General features: G+C 42.1%; 1 pseudogene; it reads right to left on the bottom strand.

Annotated features, from left to right (window-relative positions):
- Nucleotides 1-391: 391 nt before the first annotated feature.
- On the bottom strand, nucleotides 392-1,574 carry LOC101596741 (annotated as a pseudogene).
- Nucleotides 1,575-17,431: the final 15,857 nt, after the last annotated feature.

Here is a 17,431-nt window from a genome sequence, read left to right as displayed (position 1 = left end):
TAAAGAAAGACAGAAGAAAGACTGAAAGCATGGACCCCAGTCCAGGGCTGAAGCAAGGCCTCAAGCCAGGACTGAAGACACGGTTTATTTCACAGCTTTCCTTTTTATATCTTTTTACAAACAGTTTTTCCATGGACAAAGATTTTATGAGCTTTACAAGTTCCTTATCAAAAAACCTTCCTTACAGAGTTTTTGCATTTCAATCATTTCTCAGTACAAAGGACCAGCCAAATGGCTGAAGATACCTAATCTTGCTTACAGGAAGGCTGCTATGGTTATGCTAATGTCTTGCTGCCAAACAGCTTCCCCACACTGGAGATACACAATCTTACTTGCAGGAAGGCTGCTATAGGTCTTGCAGCCAGAAGCCCAGGGCTATGGATACAAGTCCAGCCAAAATGGCTCCCAACAGTAACTGTAAAACCTAACGGTAACTCCAGTGGGCTTGGTTGTACTGCTGCTTGCTACCTCTTGTTTTACAGAAGGGATGAACAGGAAAAGGGACGGAGAACAGGTGAGGAAAGCTACATGAGATCAAGAAGGTAGGCAAATGCTGCTGTGAACAGACTGCTCCTTAAGCAAGCCACACTCACACTGCTGAGATTTTCATAATTTTAAAGTACATTATCATAACATTAAAAAAGGAAAAAAATATTAAGAAAATGTATCTAATCTTCAAAGTCGTCACTGGAGTATGCTGGAATCTTTTGGCTTTTTTAAAAATATAAATAACGAAGACACTGACTTTTTTGTGCTTGTGAAGCTAATAGGTCATCTCCACGAGACAGGCAGCAATGATGACTTGCAATACGCTATATACTGAAGGGGAAAGATTCAAGCCAATATTCACACTGCAGTCAATGAAAGAGTATGGGGCCAAAGCAGTGAGTTTCTGCAGGGTTGACGACGCCTTGGGAAATTAGCAGGAGCAGCCTCCCTCAATAACTGGTTGCTCCTGAGGCTTTTCCAGTTTTATATCAATCATGTCTTCTCTGCTTCGGTCTTGTGTGCTTTCCATTCCTGGTAAAGCCACTGCTACACGTCGAAAGAGCTGCTTTACATTGTATCCTGCTTTTGCACTGGTCTCAATAAACATAACGTTCAGCTCTTTGGCTTTCTACAATTGACACTTGCCTCTTGCCAGCAAGATGTTTTATTTCCTACTAACATGATGATAACATCACTTCCTCTTTCTGTTCTGACATCATCAATCCATTTAGTAGTTTGCTGGAATGAGTTAGCATTTGTGATATCCTAAACTACTACGGCTGCAGCAGAGTCACGGATGTAACTGGGAATGAGGCTACGGAAACGTTCCTGACCCACAGCATCCCGCAGCTGCAGCCTGATAGTTCGATCCTGCAAGTACATTGTTTTTGATAAAACGTCAATGCCAACTGTTGCCCGATAGGTGTTGTCAAAACTGTCATACACGAATCTGGTGATCAAAGATGTCTTTCCAATGCTGTGCTCCCCCAGGAACACCAGCTTGAGTTTCTTCAGCGGATTCCCGAAGTCTCCGCCCGCCGACATGATGGAGCCGGAGCCGCGGCCCAAGAGAACCTCCCCGACCGACGCTGCTCCCACCGGCGAGCGGAAGGGCGGACGCTGAGTCCCGCGCGCTCCCCGCCGGGCTGCCCGGGAGCAGGCTCTGTCCTCCGCCCGCCGCACTCTCCCTAAGCCCCGAGCGGGCCCAAGACTCGGAGACTGGCGGCGGGGGAAAGGAGGGCGGTGTCGAAGGCGAGGAGGGCCGCGGTTCCCAAGGACGCCCGCTCCGGTCCTCCGCACCCCGCCGCCCAACCTGCCGCGTGCGCGAGCCTGCCCTCCCCCCCCCCCGCGCCTCCGGCGTGCGCGCGCGCGCTCTTATTTTTCTTGAGGCAGGGCATCACTCTAGCCCAGGTTGGCATAGAATCACTTTGTAGCCCCGGGCTGCCATTGACCTTGTGGTGCGCCTCCTACGGGTCTTCCTAGTGCTGGGACTAAAGGCATACATCACCACTCCTGGCTTGAGAGCAGGTCGTAAAGCCGAGTGGGTTATAAATGAGGTGCTGAGTGACTGAAGAATCCTGAAGTCTTAATATATGGAAACCTACTTGTATTTTGAATAATTTTAAATACCTGTAATCTGACTGGGCATGGTAGCACATACCTTAAATCCAGCACTTGGGAGGCAGAGGTAGGAGGATTGCTGTGAGTTTGAAGCCACCCTAAGACTACATAGTTAATTCCAGGTCATCCTGGACCAGAGTGAGACCCTACCTCAAAAAGCAAAATAAAAACCTATAATCTGCAATGAGAGGTTAAACATTACTGATAATTACTGAATTTCATTGCTCAAGTCACTAAGAGTACATATAACATATGATCTCGACAATTCAACTGTCTGCACTTGGAAAATAGCATGCTGGAAGCTGCTCGCCACTACCAATGCATGCCATACATACATGCTATAAAGGTTGATTGTGTACATACCTTTAGTTTGCATGTTATTATGACACAATACTGTTATCTAGATAGGTCATGCCTAACTGATAAGTCATCTCTCCAGCCCCACATCTGATTTTATGAACCTATATAAAAACATGTATTTGTGCCAGGCGTGGTGGTGCACGCCTTTAATCTCAGCACTCGGGAGGCAGAGGTAGGAGGATTGCCATGAATTCGAGGCCACCTTGAGACTACATCGTGAATTCCAGGTCAGCCTGAGCTAGAGTGAGACCCTAAATTAAACAACAACAACAAACAAACAAACACCACCCATGTATTTGTTTTTTTCTGGTACTGGCTTAATTAGCTTGATATAATTGCCTCCAGTTGCACCTGTTTTCCTGAAAACAATATAATTTCCTCTTCTTAGTGACTATAACATTCCATTTGGTATAAAAAAACATATTTTGTATCCATTCCTCTGTTGAGGAGTGTAAGGAAAGTGTAAGAGAAAAGCAAAAGAGAACACGTGACCTGATCTCTACAGACTGACTGTTTATTCAAACAGTGAGGGGCAGCAGCCTTCCCGTAAGATGAAGGCTGAAGAACAAAGCCAGGCTGGTTCAAATTTACATGGGGGGGGGGGGGTCCTAAGAAACGAACTGTACCAGGTGCAGTTAATAAGAAAATTGTAGCTGTTTGTGTCCTTGTTCAGAAAAGGATTCTTCAGCCAGGAATGTTTAAGGGAGGGCACTTAGATGGTCCCTGATCCTTCAAGGTAATCTAGGCTAAGGAGAGTACATCAATCAGGGTAAGTGTCAAAATTAATGAGGGCGAATACCTCTGTTGCTTCTTTATTGCTCATGAGCTTTAGGGTTAGTTATTAACTCTTTAGTTCCCTTTAGTTTTCAGGGAAGGCTATTAACCCTTCAATGAGCATCTAGTTTGGTTTTAGAGATCAGGTATTATGGATGGTGCAGGAATAAATGTTGATTGATAGGTATCTTTGTGATGACTTGAGTAAATACTAAGGAGTGTTATAGTTGGGATATGTAGAAGATTTAGTTTTCTGAGAAACCTCTGTGCTGACTTTCATACTGGCCCAATGAGTTCACATTCCCACCAGCAGTGTACAAGGTTCCCCTTTGTCCATGTCTTTACAACTTTTTTTTTTTAATTTTTATTAACATTTTCCATGACTATAAAATATATCCCATGGTAATTCCCTCCCTCCCCACCCCCACACTTTCCTGTTTGAAATTCCATTCTCCATCATATTACCTCCCCATTACAATCATTGTAATTACATATATACAATATCAACCTATTAAGTAGCCTCCTCCCTTCCTTTCTCCACCCTTTATGTCTCCTTTTCAACTTACTGGCCTCTGCTACTAAGTATTTTCATTCTCACGCAGAAGCCCAGTCATCTGTAGCTAGGATCCACATATGAGAGAGAACATGTGGCACTTGGCTTTCTGGGCCTGGGTTACCTGACTTAGTATAATACTTTCCAGGTCCATCCATTTTTCTGCAAATTTCATAACTTCTTTACCGCTGAGTAGAACTCCATTGTATAAATGTACCACATCTTCATTATCCACTCATCTGTTGAGGGACATCTAGGCTGGTTCCATTTCCCAGCTATTATAAATTGAGCAGCAATAAACATGGTTGAGCATGTACTTCTAAGGAAATGAGATGAGTCCTTTGGATATATGCCTAGGAGCGCTATAGCTGGGTCATATGGTAGATCAATCTCTAGCTGCTTTAGGAACCTCCACACTGTTTTCCACAATGGCTGGACCAGATTGCATTCCCACCAGCAGTGCAGAAGGGTTCCTTTTTTTCCACATCCCCGCCAACATTTATGATCATTTGTTTTCATGATGGTGGCCAATCTGACAGGAGTGAGATGGAATCTCAATGTAGTTTTAATCTGCATTTCCCTGATGACTAGTGACGTAGAACATTTTTTAAGATGCTTATATGCCATTCGTATTTCTTCCTTTGAGAACTCTCTATTTAGCTCCATAGCCCATTTTTTGATTGGCTTGTTTGATTCCTTATTATTTAACTTTTTAAGTTCTTTGTATATCCTAGATATTAATCCTCTATCAGATATATAGCTGGCGAAGATTTTTTCCCATTCTGTAGGTTGCCTCTTTGCTTTTTTCACTGTGTCCTTTGCGGTGCAAAATCTTTGTAATTTCATTAGGTCCCAGTGGTTAATCTGTGGTTTTATTGCCTGAGCAATTGGGGTTGTATTCAGAAAGTCTTTGCCAAGACCAATATGTTGAAGGGTTACCCCTACTTTTTCCTCTAGCAGTTTCAAAGTTTCCGGTCTGATGTTAAGGTCTTTAATCCATTTGGACTTAATTCTTGTGCATGGCAAGAGAGAAGAATCTATTTTCATCCTTCTGCAGATATTTATCCAGTTTTCAAAACACCATTTGCTGAAGAGGCTGTCTCTTCTCCAATGAGTATTTTTGGCATTTTTATCGAATATCAGGTGGCTATAGCTACTTGGGCTTACATCTGGGTCCTTTATTCTGTTCCACTGATCTACATGTCTGTTTTTGTGCCAGTACCATGCTGTTTTTGTTACTATGGCTCTGTAGTATAGGGTAAAATCAGGTATGGTGATACCACCAGCCTCTTTTTTGTTGCTCAGTATTGTTTTAGATATTCGAGGTTTTTTGTGATTCCAAATGAAGTTTTGGATTGTTTTTTCTATTTCCATGAAGAAAGCCTTTGGAATTTTGATAGGGATTGCATTAAATGTGTAGATTGCTTTAGGTAAGATTGCCATTTTCACAATATTGATTCTTCCAATCCAGGAACAAGGGATGTTTCTCCACTTTCTAGTGTCTTCTGCAATTTCTCGCTTGAGTGTTTTAAAGTTCTCATTGTATAGATTCTTTACTTCCTTGGTTAGGTTTATTCCAAGGTATTTTATTTTTTTTGATGCAATTGTGAATGGGAGTGATTCTCTGATTTCATCCTCTGTGTGTTTGTTGTTAGCATATATGAAGGCTACTGATTTCTGTGTATTTATTTTGTATCCTGCTACATTGCTGTAGGTTTTGATCAGCTCTAACAGCTTGCTAGTAGACTCTTTAGGGTCCTTTATGTATAGAATCATGTCATCTGCAAATAATGATAACTTGATTTCTTCCTTTCCAATTGGTATCCCTTTTATGTGTGTCTCTTGCCTTATTGCTATGGCCAAGACTTCCAAAACTATATTAAATAGAAGTGGGGACAGTGGACACCCTTGTCTTGTTCCTGATTTTAGTGGAAAAGCTTCCAGTTTTTCCCCATTTAGTAATATGTTGGCTGTAGGCTTGTCATAAATAGCCTTTATTATATTGAGATATGTTCCTTCTATTCCCAGTCTCTGTAGGACTTTTATCATGAAGGGATGTTGGATTTTGTCAAATGCTTTCTCTGCATCTAATGAGATGATCATGTGATTTTTGTCCTTCAACCCGTTTATGTAATGTATTACATTTATAGATTTGCGTATGTTGAACCATCCCTGCATCTCTGGGATAAAGCCTACTTGGTCAGGGTGAATGATGTTTTTGATATACTCTTGTATTCTGTTTGCCAATATTTTGTTGAGAATTTTTGCATCTATGTTCATGAGGGAGATTGGTCTGTAATTTTCTTTTTTTGTTCTATCTTTGCCTGGTTTTGGTATCAGGGTGATGCTGGCCTCATAGAAGGAGTTTGGTAGGATTCCTTCTTTTTCTATTTCCTGGAAAAGCTTAAGAAGCAATGGTGTTAGCTCTTCCTTAAAAGTCTGGTAAAATTCAGCAGTGAATCCATCCGGGCCTGGGCTTTTTTTAGTTGGGAGATTATTGATAACTGTTCGGATCTCCATGTTTGTTATAGGTCTATTTAAGTGATTAATCTCATTTTGATTTAATTTAGGTAGGTCATATAGATCAAGGAAATCATCCATTTCTTTCAGATTTTCATACTTTGTGGAGTATATGCTTTTATAGTATGTCCCTATGATTTTTTGAATTTCTCTGGAATCTGTTGTGATGTTACCTTGTTCATCTCTGATTTTATTAATTTGTGTCTCTTCTCTCTTTCTTTTGGTCAGATTTGCTAAGGGTTTATCAATCTTGTTTATCCTTTCAAAGAACCAACTCTTTGTTTCATTAATTCTTTGGATTGTTCTTTTTGTTTCTATTTCATTAATTTCTGCCCTAATCTTTATTATTTCTTCCCGTCTACTAATTTTTGGTTTGCCTTGTTCTTCTTTTTCCAAGGCTTTAAGGCGAAGCATTAGGTCATTTACTTGCGACCTTTCTATTTTCTTAATATAGGCACTTAAGGCTATAAATTTACCTCTTAGAACTGCCTTCATTGTGTCCCAGAGATTTTGGTATGTTGTGTTCTCATTATCATTTGACTCTATAAATTTTTTGATTTCCTTTTTGATTTCTTCATTGACCCACTCATCATTTAGTAGTGTATTGTTTAGTTTCCATGATTTTGTGTATGCTCTATAGCCTTTCTTGCTACTGATTTGTAGTTTAATTCCATTGTGGTCAGATAGAATGCAAGGAATTATTTCAATTTTCCTGAATTTGTTAAGATTTGCTTTGTGTCCTAATATATGGTCTATTTTAGAGAATGTTCCATGTGCTGCTGAAAAGAATGTATATTCTGCAGCCTTTGGATGAAATGTCCTGTATATATCTGTTAGGTCCATTCCTTCTATGACCTCATTTAGTCCAGATGCCTCTCTGTTTATTCTTTCCCTGGATGACCTGTCAATTGATGAGAGTGGGGTGTTAAAGTCACCCACCACCACTGTGTTTGGTGTTATCTGTGACCTTAGTTCTAATAGTGTTTGTTTGACGAATTTGGGAGCCCCCATGTTAGGTGCATATATGTTTAGGATTGTAATGTCCTCCTGTTGGAGTGTGCCCTTAATCAATATAAAGTGACCTTCCTTATCTTTCTTGACTAACGTCGGACTAAAGTCTACCCTGTCTGATATTAGGATAGCAACCCCTGCTTGTTTTCTAGGCCCATTTGCTTGAAACAGTGTCTTCCAACCTTTCACCCTAAGATAATGTCTATCCTTTGTAGAAAGGTGAGTTTCTTGGAGACAACAAATTGTAAGATCCTGCTTTTTAACCCAGTCTGCAAATCTATGTCTTTTCGTTGGGGCATTGAGACCGTTGATATTAAGAGATATTATTGAAAGGTGTGTATTTATGTTTGCCATTTTTGTGTGTGTGTGTGTGTTACTGGTTCTACCTGTGCTCTCTTCTGTTAACTGGTATTTGAGTATAGCTTGTTTTTTCTAGGTTCCTTATATGTGTGCTTTTCCTTTTGTTGAGCATGGAGGATTCTATCAAGTATTTTCTGTAGAGCTGGTTTTGTCTTCAAATACTCCTTTAACCTGCTTTTGTCATGGAATGTCTTTATTTCTCCATCTATTTGAATGGATAACTTTGCAGGATAAAGTAACCTCGGTTGACAGTTGTTATCTTTCAGAACTTGGAATATATCACTCCAAGCCCTTCTGGCTTTAAAAGTTTGTGTTGAATAATCTGCTGTAATCCTGATGGGCTTGCTTTTGTAGGTAACTTGATTTTTCTCTCTAACTGCTTTCAATATTTTTTCTTTGGTTTGTGTGTTTGGAAGTTTGATTATAATATGGCGAGGAGAGGTTCTTTCTGGGTTTTGTCTGGCTGGGGTTCTAAAGGCTTCCTGTATCTGTATTGGCACCTCTTTCCCAATTTGGGGGAAATTTTCCTCTATGATTTTGTTGAAGATGCCTACTATGCCTCTGGAGTGGAGTTCTTCTCCTTCTACTATCCCCTGAATTCTTATATTGGATCTTTTCATAGTGTCCCAAATATCTTGAAATTCCCACTCATACTTTTCTATAAGTTTGTCTTTCTCTTTGTTGGACTGCATTAGGTCTGCCACCTGGTCTTCTAGCTTAGATATTCTGTCCTCTCCCTCATCCATCCTACTGGTGAGATTTTCTACAGAGTTTTTTATTTCATTAACTGTGTTCTTCATTGCTAGTAATTCTGACTGTTTTTTTTTTATTATTTCTATTTCCCTATTTATGTCTTGTATTGCCTTCTTTATTTCATTAAATTGGTGTCCTGCCTCTTCTTTGATTCCTTTGATTTCCTCTTTGATTTCTTCTTTGATTGTTTTCATGTGTTCTTTGACCTCTTTGAACATATTTATAATTATTCTTTTGAACTCTTTCTCAGGCATTTCCTCTAACTCTTTCTCACTGGAGGACATTTCTGATGCATTAATACTTTTAGGTGGATTTATATCGTCTTGCTTTTTAGTGTTTCTTGTGTTATAATGTATATATTTTTGCATCTTGGATTAAGTTAATGCTTGGATTTTCTAGCTAGCTGTGTATTCTTAGCTGTAGCAATTGATTTGATGTAATATATTTTCAGGGTAGGACCTTAAGGTATTAGGTGTGGCTCTTAAGACTCTCAGAGTATCTACAAAGATGTTCTTAGGGGTTGAGTTTCCCTGCCTTAGGAGTATTCAAGCAGGCTGAGTGGAATAAAATACAGGTAGATTCTAAAATTTAACTAAACACTGTACACATTCAATCAAAAACAGCCCCAAGTATGTATGCAAGAGTAGTTATTATAATGACCAGATCCTCTATCAACAAAGAGGTTTAGATTTCTGGTCTGTTGAGGGATCCAAGTCAGCTTGTGACCAAGTGAGACCCTTCCCTGGTGCAATCCCAGTTACCTTGGGTGATTTTGGTCTCAGTCAAGTTGCTGCCTGGGTCGTCGGGCTGCTGTTCTGATTTCTGGAGCTGGGCACTTGCTTTTCCTACGGGGCAAACCGAGTCGCTGCTGCTGCCTCTGCTGCTGTTGTAGCTGCCACCACCGGAGCCACCACCGCTGCTGAAGCTGCCACTGCCGTGTCCACCGCCGCTGCTCCCCCCGAAGCCGCTGCTGCGGGATCTGCCGCCGCTGCCGCTCCTGGGTCCGCTGCTGCTGGGGCCGCTGGTACCGGTGCTGGAGCCGCTGAAGTTGCTGCCGAACTCTGCTCCTGCTTGGGTCCCGCTGTCAGCCCAAGTTGGCGTGGCTGGGTCCCGGGCCGCTGCTGTGTTCCTTTACAACTTTTATTATTTCTTTTGTTTTAAAAAATATAGATAGAAGATAGATAGATAGGATGGGCACAGTAGGGCCTCTTGCTGTTGCAAACAAACTCAAGATACATGTGCCACTTTGTATATATGGCCTTATGTGGGTATCAAACAATCAAACCTAGGTCACTGGGCTTTGTAACCAGTGCCTTTAACCATGGACCCATCTCCACATTCCTGTTATTTGCTTTCTTTCTTTTTGTTCTGGTTTTCTGAGGTTTCCCTCCCCTCCCCCACTTTACCTTTATAACTCTGCTCTCTATCATATCCCCTTCCTCTCTCCATTAGTCTCTCTTTTATTTTATTTTTTTAAAATTATTTATTTATTTATTTGAGAGCGACAGACACAGAGAGAAAGACAGATAGAGGGAGAGAGACGGAATGGGTGCACCAGGGCTTCCAGCCTCTGCAAACGAACTCCAGACACGTGCGCCCCCTTGTGCATCTGGCTAACGTGGGACCTGGGGAACCGAGCCTCGAACCAGTGTCCTTAGGCTTCACAAGCAAGCGCTTAACCACTGAGCCATCTCTCCAGCCCTAGTCTCTCTTAATTTGATGTCATCATCTTGCATAGGTATTGCTAGGCTCTGTGAAGTTATGGATATCGAGGCCAATTTCTGACTGGACAGTAGCATTGTAAAGAGTGAAACCCTTCCTTTGGCTCTTACATTCTTGACACCACCTCTTCTGTAATGGGCCCTGAGCCTCATAGGGTATGATAGAGATGTTTCAGTGTTTAGCACTCCTCCACCACTTCTTCTCAGCACTAGTTGCCTTTTGGGTCATCCCAGTGGTCACCGCCATCTGAAAGAGAAGCTTCTCTAACCAGAAGTGAGACTAGCATTAATAAATGAATATGAACATTAAGCTTAGTGCTTTCAGGGAAATTTGGTGAGAATGATATATGCATTGATCTAGAAAAGAGCAGGCTTTATACTAAGGCTCCTGACCTCTCCTGCCATAGGCTTTTGATTAGGTTTTCAGAACCAGGCATGTATTCCCTCCCACAGAGCAGGCTTTCAGTAAAATTAGACAGCCATTAGTTTTCCCCAGAGCAGACATGCCACTATTATACTTATTCAGTCATTTGTCCTGTCTGGCCAAATTTAAGGCAATGTCCACTATCGAGTATCTCCACTGGTAATTTTCTTTTATTTATTTTTATTTTTTATTTATTTATTATTTATTTATTTATTTGAGAGCAACAGACACAGAGAGAAAGACAGATAGAGGGAGAGAGAGAGAATGGGTGCGCCAGGGCTTCCAGCCTCTGCAAATGAACTCCAGACGCATGCGCCCCTTGTCCATCTGGCTAACAAGGGACCTGGGGAACCGAGCCTCAAACTGGGGTCCTTAGGCTTCACAGGCAAGCGCTCAACCACTAAGCCACCTCTTGATTTTTTTTTAAAATTTTTTGTTTGTTTATTTATTTGAGAGTGACAGACAGAGAGAAAGAGGCAGATAAAGAGAGAGAATGGGCACACCAGGGCCTCCAGCCACTGCAGATGAACTCCAGATGTGTGCACCCCCTTGTGCATCTGGCTAATGTGGGTCCTGGGGAATTGAGCCTCAAACCGAGGTCCTGAGGCTTCACAGGTAAGTGCTTAGCCGCTAAGCCATCTCTCCAGCCCTCCACTGGTGATTTTTTTAATTAATTAATTTTTTATTGACAAATTCCATAAATGTAGACAATAACCCAAGGTAATTTCCTCCCTCCCCCCCACTTTCCCCTTTGGAACTCAACTTCTCCATCATATCCCTTCACCCTCTCAATCACTCTCTTTTATTTTGATGTCATGATATTTTCCTTCTATTATGATGGGCTTGCATAGGTAGTGTCAGGCACTGTGAAGTCATGGATATCCAGCCTATTTTGTGTCTGGAGGAACATGTTGTAAGGAATCCCTTCTTTTGGCTCTTACATTCTTTCTGACACCTCTTCCACAATGGACTGTGAACCATGGAAGATGTGACAGCTACTTCACTGATGAGCGCTCCTTTATCACCTCTTCCCAGCACCATGGTGCCTTCTGAGTCATTACAAGATCACTGCTATCTGAAAAGACAAGCTTCTCTAACCAAAAGTGAGAGTAACATTAATATATAAGAGAAGTGCTTACTGGGCAGTTTGATAAGCATAGTGTATACATTTAGCCAGACCGCAGCAGATGTTACACCCCTAGGGCTCATGACTGCTCCTGTTTTAAGTTTTCAGTATCAGGGATGTATTCCCTCCCGTGGGGTGGGCCTCCAGTCCAATTGGAGGGCAGTTGGTTTCCCCCATAACAGATGTGCCACTATTGCACCCGTTGGCTCATTTGGGCTGGCTGGCCAATTATAAGGCTTGCAGTATCCACTGTTGAGTATCTTCACTGGTGGTATCTCTTTCTCCCATTGAACTGCATGTAGAATGGCTTCTTCTAGCTTTCTGTCAGTTGGTCTACATGGAGGAGGTGATCAGCTCAATTCCAGCAGGATTTCTCAATGGCCTTGCAGCCCAAGTATGTGGACTCTTCAGCAATAGGGTCTTACCATCTATTCCTGGTAGGAAACCAAGGGCCTTGGCAATTGCCTGTAATGTTTTGGGGCATCCAGGACCTCCCTGGCCAACAACTCACTGGAAGGTATCCCATCCCTGGCACTGAAAATTTTCTAGAAACAATCTACGGCTCCTGAGTGTTCCATTATCCAAAACCAGAGGATTCCATATGACTTATTTATATCCTTTTAGATTTTAATGAGCCCTCCCTCCATCTTTCCTTTACTCAGTCTCTTCCCCGACCTCACTTTGGGTATTTTCATACCCATTAATCTATTCTTCTACTTAAATATATACAATACTGACCTATTAACTACCCTCCTCCCTTCTTTTCTCTTCCCTTTATCTCTCTCTCTCTCTCTCTCTTTTATCTTACTGGCCTCTGCTACTGATTTTTTTCCTTCTCACACAGAAGCCCATTCATCTGTAGCTAGGATCCACATATGAGAGAGAACATGTGGCGCTTGGCTTTCTGGGCCTGGGTTACCTCACTTAGTATAATCCTTTCCAGATTCATCTATTTTCCTGCAAATTTCATAACTTCATTTTTCTTTACTGCTGAGTAGAACTCCATTGTATAAATGTGCCATATCTTCATTATCCACTCATCAGTCGAGGGACATCTAGGCTGGTTCCATTTCCCTGCTATTATGAAGTGAGTGGCAATCAACGTGGTTGAGCACGTACTTCTAAGGAAATGAGATGAGTCCTTAGGATATATGCCTAGGAGTGCTATAGCTTGGTCATATGGTAGATCAATCTTTAGCTGTTTTAGGAACCACCACACTGATTTCCACAATGGCTGGACCAGATTGCATTCCCACCAACAGTCTAGAAGGGTTCTGTTGCAGTCCGGTTCGCATTGCTGGTAGAAATCACCCAACCAAGAGCAGCTTCTGGGAAAAAGAGGTTTATTTGGCTTACAGGCTCGAGGGGAAGCTCCACAATGGCAGGGGAAAACGATGGCATGAGCAGAGGGTGGACATCACCCCCTGGCCAACAGAAGATGGACCACAGCAACAGGAGGGTGTGCCAAACACTGGGATGGGGAAACTGGCTATAAAGCCCATAAGCCCACCCCCAACAATACACTCCCTCCAGGAGGCATTAATTCCCAAATATCCATCAGCTGGGAACCTAGCATTCAGAACACCTAAGTTTATGGGGGACACCTGAATCAAACCACCATACTAGGCATGTACCCTAAAATCTCCAAGCCTCAGTCCAGAGAGATTTGCTCAACCATGTTTATAGCTGCTCAATTCATAATAGCTAAGAGCTGGAATCAACCCAGATGTCCATCACTAGATGAATGGATAACTAAGATGTGGTATATCTACATGATGGAATTGTACACAGCATTAAGAAAAAAATGACACAATGAAATTTGAAGAAAAATGGTCAAACCTGGAACAGATCATTCTCAGTGAACTCACCCACTCACAGAAAGATAACCGCTGCATAGTCTCATCTACAGCACCTAACCTGTATCTACCTAAGATGCTGACATACCTAGCAAACATCTTGAGGACCAGACAATAAGGTGGGTGGAAAGGGAGGGGATGGCAAAGGAAGGGGTGGAAGGGGTGGGGGACACAAGTCTGGACCAAAATGGCCATGGTAGCATAAAATTGTGCATCGTAAAAGACAGATCAGATGGTTGAATCTTCACCAGGCCCTTAGAGGGAACACCCAAGTAACAAGGCCCTGGAGAGGTTACGATGAAGACAGACCTTAATCTTCTTAATCTTACCCTTTGCAGGCAAGCACCTTTCACCCACCTTTCACCATGGAGCCATTTCTCCAGCCTTCCTCCACCCCGACTTTTTCTTTTTTATTTATATGTGCATGTATGGACATCCTTGGATCTCTGCTTTCACACTAGTCCAATTCTTTGTGTAGTCTCAGGGTGGCCTCAAACTTAGGACAATCCTCCTACCTCTGTGCTCCCTAGTGCTGAGATTAAAGGCATGTGCAGCCACTCCCTATTCCTTTTTTTTTTTTTTAACATGTGAATGCAGGAGCACCTAGGATCACTTCATGCCAGACACATACATTACTTTTTCTTTTAAATTTTATGTTTATTTATTTATTTAAGAGTGATGAGAGGGGCCGGGCGTGGTGGCGCACGCCTTTAATACCAGCACTTGGGAGGCAGAGGTAGGAGGATCGCCATGAGTTCAAGGCTACCCTGAGACTACAGAGTTAATTCCAGGTCAGCCTGGACCAGAGTGAGACCCTACCTCGAAAAACCAAAAAAAAAAAAAAAAAAAAAAAGAGTGATGAGAGGGAAAGAGAGAGAGAGAGAGAGAGAGAGACAGAGAGACACCTCCAGGCACTGCAAATGCACTCCAAATACATGCACCATTTTGTACACATGCCTGTATTGTGGGTACTGGGAAATCGAATCTGGCTTTGCAGGTAAGCACCTTTCACCATGGAGCCATTTCCCCAGCCTTCCTCCCTCTCCTCTTTTTCTTTTTTATTTACATGTGCTTGTATGGGCACCCTTTTATCTCTGCCAGTGTTTTTTTTTTTTTTTTTTCTTCGAGATAGGATCTCACTCTAGTCCAGGCTGACCTGGAATTCACTGTGTAGTCTCAGGCTGTCCTTGAACTCACCACAATCCTCCTACCTCTGCCTCCTGAGTGCTGGGATTAAAGGTGTGCACCCCCATGCCCAGTTCTGCCAGTGTTTTTTGCACATTCTCCTGTTGCTATTGTCCACCTTATTTTGGCCAGGGGTGATGTCTACCCTCTGCTCATGCCATCATTTTCCCTACCATCATGGAGCTACCCCCTTGAGCCTGTAAGCCAAAATAAACCTCTTTTCCCCCCCCACAATCTGCTCTGGTTGGGTGATTTCTATCAGCAATGCTATCCTGACTGCAACAACTTAAATCTAGCAGTAGGGGAAAAAAAAGTGACCTTAGAGAGAAACAAAGTTGAGAAATAAGGAAACATGAAGGTTTGTTATCAGAAAATCTTCCCAAATTTTCCATTTATTGCCAAAGACTCAGTATAACCAGAAATAGAAAATAGACCAGGCATAGTTGCACATGCCTTTAACCCCAGCACGTGGGAGGCAGAGGTAGGAGTATTGCCATTAGTTCGAGGTCACTCTGAGACTACATAGTGAATTCCAGGTCAGTTTGGGCCAGAGTGAGACTCTACCAAAAAAACAAACAAAAAAAAAAAAAAAAAAAAAAAGAGAGAGAGAGAGAGGCCATTCTATAAATTACTATACCTCAATAAATCAGATGATCAGATGAGTGCTAGGGACAAAATCCTAGAATACCTGAACCTCCTTCATACTGAGTCACAATTAGAAATTTTTTTAAAAAAATATTTATTTATTTATTTGAGAGCGGCAGACACAGAGAGAAAGACAGATAGAGGGAGAGAGAGAGAATGGGCGCACCAGGGCTTCCAGCCTCTGCAAACGAACTCCAGACGCGTGCGCCCCCTTGTGCATCTGGCTAACATGGGTCCTGGGGAACCGAGCCTCGAACCAGGGTCCTTAGGCTTCACAGGCAAGCGCTTAACTGCTAAGCCATCTCTCCAGCCCACAATTAGAAAATTTGAATAAACTCAAACAAGAGTAACTGCCTTCAGACAAAAACCTTCCAAATTCCACCAGTAACCAACCCATGAGGCCTGTGGATTCTAGCCCTGCCCTATTATCCAGTGTCTTCCAACTTCAATATCCCACTGCATCCCATTTTAGCCACTTGTCTGTCATCCCTTCCCTCACATAGCCAGGCACCCAAAATCTTGCAGCATGGAAACTGCCATCCTCTCTGCTTGGAGGACTTATTTCTGTCTGATAATTTCACTTCTTTCCTTTAGTTTTTTTTTTAAACCATTGTAGCTGGGGAGGCAGACTGAACCGGAAATGGAAGGAAGGGTGTTGTAGACAGGTGAAAGGTTTTGAATTTTAACACCATGCTGTAGGATGTCAGAGAACTTATATTTATCATACCATCAGTGATCTTTATACCTAAGGACAAATCATACTTCGTTATGTCTAAAAAAATAATTTATACACTTTCCTTTCAGTTGTCTTCTCTCTCACTTCTTAAATCTTGGCTCTGAACTGCTCACTGTAGCAGCAAAGTTGTGAAGGTGGATTTTCATTTATTCATTGCATATGTGGATGCACATATATGTGGGCATGCATGCATGTGTGTACATGCATGTGGGGGCCAGAGGACAACCTCAGGTATTGTTCCACAAGCACTGTGGTTCTTTTTGTTCTTTCTTTGGGATACAGTCTCTTACTGACCATGGATTTTTCTGTCTCTGGGATCCCAGAACTGGGACTCAAGTGCACACCTCCATGTCTATATGCAAATGAACTCCAGATGCTTGTACCCCTTTGTGCATCTGGCTAATGTGGGTCCTGGGGAATCAAGCCTTGAACTGGGGTCCTTAGGCTTCACAGGCAAGAGCTTTACCACTAAGCCATCTCTCTGGCCCTTTCTTCTTGTTCTTGTTCTGCTTCTTCTGCTTGTTCTTCTTGTTCTTGTTCTCCTTCTCTTTCTTCTTCTTTTGCATGAGTTCTATGGATCAAACTCAGGTCCTCATGCTTACAAAGCAAGCACATTACCAACTGAGCTCTCCCAGAGCCCCTCATCAGTTTATTCTTACTGTTCATGTGAAGAAATCCTTAGATGTAGACATACTTATGTTGAACAGTTGAAAAGCTCTTATTCCACTTTCTGGTTTTCTTACAACTGGATCATGTATAGAGGTTTTCACTTATTATTTCTATGGTGACAATTTTGATTCTGAGCATGGTTCTGATTATCCTATATATCACCTTGTGCCAAGTATTTTAAAATCTTAAATTTTGTCTTTTGATGCCATTCTTCTCCATTATTTAAGAGATATTGTTATGGGCTTTCTGAGGCCCAGGTGTTGACAAGACTGCCAAAATGTTTTGGAGCTTTAAAAAAATCTTAATTTTTTTTTTTTGCCAGGATAAAGAGAGAAGGAAAGAGAGAAAGGGAGAGGGAGAAAAGAAAAAAGGAAGGTAAGTAAGTATGGGCACTCCATGGCCTTTTGCCACTGCAAGTGAGCCCCACATGCATGTAGCACTATGTGCATCTGGATTTTTGTGGGCACTGGGGAATCAAACCCATGCCATCAGGTTTTATTAGCAAGTGCTTTGAACTGCTGAAACTCCTCTATCCCTGTTTTTGAGCTGCTTTTAACTGAATCTAGGAAAATTCAAAATAGATGTGAGACTGTAAAGACAGAATCTACAACAAGGGAAACTTAGTGCCA

This window comes from Jaculus jaculus, chromosome 22, assembly GCF_020740685.1.
Source record: "Jaculus jaculus isolate mJacJac1 chromosome 22, mJacJac1.mat.Y.cur, whole genome shotgun sequence".
Lineage (NCBI taxonomy): Eukaryota > Metazoa > Chordata > Mammalia > Rodentia > Dipodidae > Jaculus > Jaculus jaculus.
This window is presented reverse-complemented; position numbering and strand designations above follow the sequence as displayed.